Source organism: Musa acuminata, chromosome BXJ1-6, assembly GCF_036884655.1.
Source record: "Musa acuminata AAA Group cultivar baxijiao chromosome BXJ1-6, Cavendish_Baxijiao_AAA, whole genome shotgun sequence".
Lineage (NCBI taxonomy): Eukaryota > Viridiplantae > Streptophyta > Magnoliopsida > Zingiberales > Musaceae > Musa > Musa acuminata.
Genome location: NC_088332.1, coordinates 3,610,909 through 3,618,340, shown reverse-complemented (window position 1 = coordinate 3,618,340; position 7,432 = coordinate 3,610,909).

The following is a 7,432-nucleotide window of genomic DNA, read 5'->3' as shown; positions in this document are numbered from 1 at the left end:
ATTTGTCAACGAATGCCATGATAGATGAAGTTTATTTAATTATCAACTAAAAAGCTTATGAAATTATTAGACATCAATAAGCATTTCAACATTTTCATGTTCTTAGGTTGTATCAATTACAACTTTCTATCATCTCATAACGACAATAAGACCTTCACATAGTAATGCTTGGAGATAGTGAAGTTGTAATGATACTATTTCCGGTGGGATGAACTTACACCAAATTGACACATGATTTCAATTGTTTTGGATGTCAACAATGGATCATTACAGTTGATAATTTGGTTTCCTAATTTGTTGATGTAGATATAAACCTAAGACAATTGTTGCTTCCCCTATTTTGTGTTGCACTGGATTGTTGGTTTATACATTATTTCTCTTATGAGGAATTGAAAGATAAGCTTCGATTAATACTTGAGGTTATTATGTATAATATTTTTTACGTTTAGGCTCGAGAGAATATCAATTTTTTTCTTGAGGTCGAGGGCTGCTGTGAAGTAAGAAAGTTGATCGAACCTAGACAAGGAACACGTGTCGTGGTTATCCTTTTTATGTTTTAAAATTCTATTTTAACGGAATCTTTAATGTTTTGATTTTGATTAATATTTTTTAATTTTTATTTTGATTACTATTTTTTATTTTGATTTTGATTAATATTTTTTATTTTAATTTTTATTAATATTTTTTATTTTAATTTTGACTAATATTTTTTTATTTTAATTTTGACTAATATTTTTTTTATTTTGATTTTGACTAATATTGTTTTTATTTTAATTTTAACTAATATTATTTTAATTTTTATTTTAACTAATATTATTTTCGTATGAAATATTAGAAAGAAGTAATTTGATTGGTATTTTAATCATCTTTTTATTCAAGGAGTCATCCCATCTTAATTGAAAAAAAAATATTTTTTCACGAACAAATCTAGTTTTATTTTCTTATTTTTCTTGGATTATTATTTTTTACTTTTTTTAATGTTTGATATGATGTAATCATCTTCAAGATATCCCTTTTAGTTTTGTTTTTGTAGATCTGACATAAGATTTGATTAACCCTTTTTTTATTGAAATTTTAAAATTCTATTTTAGCATAATCTTTGATGTTTTGATTTTGATTAATATTTCTTTATTTTGATTTTGACTAATATTTATATTTTGATTTTGACTAATATTTTTTTTTTAATTTTGACTAATATTAGTTTAATATTAAATATTAGAAAGCATTAATTTGATTGGTTTGATCCATGATTTAATCATTTTTTTCATTTAAGGGGTCATCCCATCTTAATTGAAAAAGAAAATATTTTTTAAGGAATAAATCTAGTTTTCTTTCCTTATTTTTCTTGGATTAATTTTTTTTGCTTTTTTTTAATGTTTGATCCGATGTAATCATCTTCAAGATATCCCTTTTAGTTTTGTTTTTGTATATCTAACACAAGATTTGATTAACCACTTTTTCTTGGTTGGAATTTTAAAATTCTATTTTAAAGAAATCTTTGATTTTTTATTTTTACTAATATTTTTTTTATTTTGATTTGAATAATATTTTTTTATTTTTATTTTGACTAATATTATTTTTATTTTTATTTTTACTAATTATTTTCATATTAAATATTAGAAAAAAAAAGTAATTTTATTAGTGTGATCCACTGTTTAATCTTATATGTATCAAAATGTAATACAAATTTTAGGAAGAATGAATGTTATAGATTTGATATGATAGTATAATTTTGATTCATTCCCATACAATCAAAAAAAAAATTTTGATAAGTCTTAGTGTTTTTATTCATTTTGATATTGGTATATATATTAGTCCAGTCCTTAATATCACTATTGTTTCTAAGGTAAAAATGAAGAATTCTATAATTCAAATATTTTCTATCTAGATTTTTATGGGTATCAATAAAATATTATTTGTTTGGTAATCATCAATATTCATATTTAGCAATACATAAAACGATTCAAGTTTTAATATTATGAGTCCTGACTATCCTCATAATTTATAAATTTATATGATAAAAGATTATATATAGTGTTTTTAAAATTTATCTATAGTTTTACTAGATTACTAGTTTATACGCTATTTCTTTTCTAAGGAATTCAAAGATAAACTTTGATTGATACTTGCGATTATTAGGAATAATACATTTTGTGTTGAGGCTTGAGTGAATATCAGTTTTTTTCTTAAAGTCAAGAGCTGTTGTAAAGGAAGTTGATCGAACCTAGATAAGGAACACATGTCGTGCTTATCTAATTCATGTTGCCAGAACGAGTGGCCATTATTGCTGAGACAACGAAAACTGTGCCAATATTGAATTATCTCGCCATTCATATGCAATCCAATACCAAGATAAAAAATATGATAAATGACTCACACTCTTATATCGCAAAGTAGCTTTACGATAGAGTAGTCTGTGTTAGAGCCGAACACATATTGATAAGTAGATGAGATTTCCCTAACTGTTGAGGAAATCTCTCTACTCTGTTGAGGGAAATCCTCTAACCCGTTGAGGAAACTTCTCCTTCTAACCTGTATATAAAGACGGAGGATATGTCAATAACATTCAACTTCTTCTTCTACAACTCATTTATCTCTTTATTTTAACATGGTATCAGAGCAGCTCCTCTTGGCGACAGCAGCATCGCCATGTGTTAGCCAAGCGGCCACAGTAGCACGCTGCCTCAAGCGGAGTCATTGAAGAAGCACCAAGACACGGATTCAGAGCCAGTGCTAACCGGTCTTGCTTTTCTTCGCCGGCCTTGCTCCCTCTCCTATTTGCTGCCTACAGCAGACACTCTCCGTCGCCGTCACGCAAGGAGGAAAACATTCTCTCCTCAATAGCAGTGAACGGCGAACAACGGTGTCTTCCTCGCTTCCCGGCCAGTAGCAGTCGCAACTGCTGCACCTTCCTCTTCCTTCTTCTTCGCCGGAAGGACAACGTGGTCCTTCAGCCCCACGTTGGGCAGCACCAGAGAAGACATCAGCCGCCTCCTGCACTTCTCCGGCCAGTAGCAGTCGCAACTGCTGCATCTTCCTCTATCGCAGCAGCCGCCTCCTGCACTTCTCCGGCCAGTAGCTGTCGCAACTGCTGCATCTTCCTCTACCGCAGCAGCTTTCGCTGCCGTTTCCCTCTACACAATGGCGCCTCCTCAACGGCGGTGTCTTCCTCCTCAATAGCGACGAACGGCGAACGACGGTGTCTTTCTCGCGTCTTCCTCCTTCGCTGTCGCAGCCACTTCCCGGCCAGCAACAGCCGCAACCGCTGCATCTTCCTTCCTCTATCGCAGCAGCTTTCATTGCCGATTTTCTCTATACACCTAATTGCTACAGATTTCTCTCACTGCAGTTTCCTTGAGTACTGCTGCAGATTTTTGCGGTCATTTTCCGACGAACCACAGTCTTGAGTACCGCTGCAGTTTTTGCAGCCATCTCCCGGCGAACTGCAGTCCCTACAATCTGCAGCAGCAAGCAGCAATCCACAGCAGCTGCCGGCAGCTTTTGGCACTGTTGTAGATTGCTCAATCTGCTACAGCAAGCAATCTATAGCAGCAGCCCCCTCCCTCATTCTCCACCTTGTGTGACCTGAGTATCACACAAGGTTCGCTGCCTTCTTCCAAAAAAAAAGAAAAAAAAAAAAGAAGGAAAGTGTCTTCGTCTACTTCCTCCCCTCCTGATCCGCACTATATCACTCCAGTTCAACACTTGCCTGTTTCCTCTGTTCCTACTCCACTCCACTCTTCTCCAATTGATGGGGCAATATGTTCCGAAACACAACCATCCTCTTTACCTCCTCGCCCAAGTGCCCCTGACGTGTCTCCACTTGACCCGGCTTGTGCCACTGATCCTCACCCAACATTACCTCCTAATCCTGTCATCTCCAATCATCCTATGACCACTCGCTCTAAGCATGGTATTTTTAAACCTCGTCATGTACTTAACCTACAAGTTGTCATGAATTCCTCATCCCCCAACATTGAACCCACCACCTTCACTCAAGCCCAAAAATCTCCGCATTGGCGTATTGCCATGAGCGAGGAATATAATGCCCTCCTCCATAATTCAACATGGGATCTAATTCCTTTTCATCCTTCACAAAACATCATCGGGTGTAAGTGGGTCTTTAGAATTAAGCGGAACCCAGATGGCTCAGTTGCTCGATATAAGGCATGCCTGGTCGCCAAAGGGTTCCATCAACGACCTGGAGTTGATTTCACTGAGACGTTTAGTCCTGTTGTTAAACCCACTACAATCCGGCTTATCTTGAGTCTGGCTACCACTAAAGGCTGGTAATTACGACAATTGGATGTTAATAATGCCTTTCTACAGGGATCTCTATCTGAAGATGTTTTTATGCAACAACCCCCCGGTTTTACTCATCCTCAGTATCCACAGCATGTTTGCAAACTTCGGAAAGCCATTTATGGACTTCGTCAGGCTCCGAGAGCTTGGTACACTCAACTTAGCTCATTTTTGACTTCTGTCGGCTTTCTTAACTCCAAATCTGACGCTTCGTTGTTTCTGCGACATCATCATGGAAACACAATGTATATTCTGGTATATGTGGATGATATTATTGTCACAGGCAACAATCCCGCCAGCATCCAAGCGTTCGTCAAACAGCTGGCAGCTCGATTCTCGCTTAAGGATCTCGGACCCTTGAGCTACTTTTTGGGCGTCGAAGCTACCTTCACATCTTCCGGTCTCCTTTTATCACAACGCAAGTACATTCAAGATTTGTTATTAAAGACAAACATGCAGGATGCAAATGCAGTTACAACCCCCATCTCTACTAGCGGTTCTCTCAAATTATCAGATGGAAGTCCTGCTACGGAACCCACTCAATACCGCCAAGTTGTTGGCTCTTTACAATACTTAGCTCTCACGCGTCCAGACATCTCATTTGCTGTGAACAAATTATCACAGTTTATGCAGCAACCATCTACTCTACACTGGTCTGCGGTCAAGAGACTTCTACGATATCTTAAAGGGACTCTAAATCATGGACTCTTTTTTCGTAAACACTCTCCACTTCGTCTTCATGCATTTGCCGATGCTGATTGGGCGGGCAACCTTGATGATAGAACATCCACATTGGAGTATATTATCTTCCTTGGTGCTCATCCAATCAGTTGGAGTTCTAAGAAGCAAAAGACAGTCGCCCGGTCTACAACTGAAGCTGAATACCGTGCCATTGCCGCTACCACTGCAGAACTCAATTGGATCACGAATCTTCTCCAGGAACTCAACATCGATTCCACTCCTACAATATATTGTGATAATATTGGAGCTACCTATCTGTGCGCTAATCCGGTATTCCACTCTCGCATGAAACATATTGCTATTGACTTCCACTTTGTACGTGATCAAGTTGTCCGCCGTCAACTCCGTGTTTCTCATGTTCATACAGCTGATCAATTGGCCGACTCACTTACGAAGCCTATAGCTCGTAAGCTGTTTGCATTACATCAGTCCAAGATTGGCCTCCTTGATAGGAGTACCATCTTGCGGGGGCATGATAAGTAGATGAGATTTCCCTAACTGTTGAGGAAATCTCTCTACTTTGTTGAGGGAAATCCTCTAACCCGTTGAGGAAACTTCTCCTTCTAACCTGTATATAAAGACGGAGGATATGTCAATAACATTCAACTTCTTCTTCTACAACTCATTTATCTCTTTATTTTAACACAATAACATTCAACTTCTTCTTCTACAACTCATTTATCTCTTTATTTTAACACATATGACTTCGGTTGTAGTTAGAAGCTGACGACATATTCTTGTCACAAGATGGAAACGTTCCATTGCTGAAAGCGGGCCAAAGGCCATGGATGGTAAAAAAATTTTCCGAATACCCTGTACTCATAAGATAGCAACGGTTGACGTTGTAATATGATCCCGACCACTAGATGTTTTAAATCAGAGCGATCAATATAAAGAAGAATAAGATAGAAAAAAATTAGACTTACATAAAGAACCAAGTGGAAATAATCATAATTGAACACAATAGTGGTGGAGGAAAATCAACAAGAAAGGAAGGACAAAAGGTGTCATACTTTGGTGAGTTAGGCTTTTGGGCACGTCGGAGAGCTTCTCCTTTTCTATATATAATCATCACAAGATCGCGTAAACATTACTGATAAGCATGCTTGAGGTAGGTTTAATTAATTATTTATAAAATAGATGCATAATTATTTATTTAGCTATGATTCATCAAAGATGAAACTCCTGCGGAAGCTACTCCATGAGAAGAGTAGCTTTGATAGTCATTGACAAACTCAATGGTTACTGGATATATACTTGACATGATATAATCGAATCAGCACACTTTCCATGCCTCTTGTTCTCCATCTGGGTGTGGCTGGTGCAGTGAAAGGTCTCCACATTGATATTATTACTCGAGACATGTGGGGAGTTTCCTACTTGTATGTAACATCAACGACTAATGCATTTATCAATGATGCCATGATAGATGAAGTTTAATTAATTATCAACTAAAAAGATAATGAAATTATTAGACATCAATAAGCATTTCAACATTTTCATGTTCTTAGGTTGTATCAATTACAACTTTCTATCATCTCATAACGACAATAAGACCTTCATATAGTAATGCTTGGAGATAGTGAAGTTGTAATGATATTATTTCTGGTGGGATGAACTTACACCAAATTGACACATGATTTCAATTGTTTTGGATGTCAACAATGGATCATTACAGTTGATAATTTGGTTTCCTAATTTGTTGATGTAGATATAAACCTAAGACAAATATTGCTTCCCCTATTTTGTGTTACACTGGATTGTTGTTTTATACATTATTTCTCTTATGAGGAATTGAAAGATAAACTTCGATTGATACTTGAGGTTATTATGAATAATATTTTTTACGTTTAGGCTCGAGAGAATATCAACTTTTTTCTTGAGGTCGAGGGCTGTTGTGAAGTAAGAAAGTTGATCGAACCTGGATAAGGAACATGTGTCGTGGTTATCCTATTTATGTTTTAAAATTCTATTTTAATGGAATCTTTAATGTTTTGATTTTGATTAATATTTTTTTAATTTGATTTTGACTAATATTTTTTATTTTAATTTTGATTAATATTATTTTAATATTAAATATTAGAAAAAAGTAATTTGATTGGTATGATATACCGTTTAATTATTTTTTTCATTCACGAATCATCCCATCTTAATTGAAAAAGAAGATGGGATGTATATATATATATATATATATATATATATATATATATATTATATCAATAAATATATGTATATATATACAAATATATATATATATATATACAAATATATATATATATATATATTTGTATATATATATATTTGTATATATATATATATATTCTTAAAAAAATATGGAACCAAGATATAGCTCTTTGTTCCTACTACTATTAGAGTTAGATGAACTCAA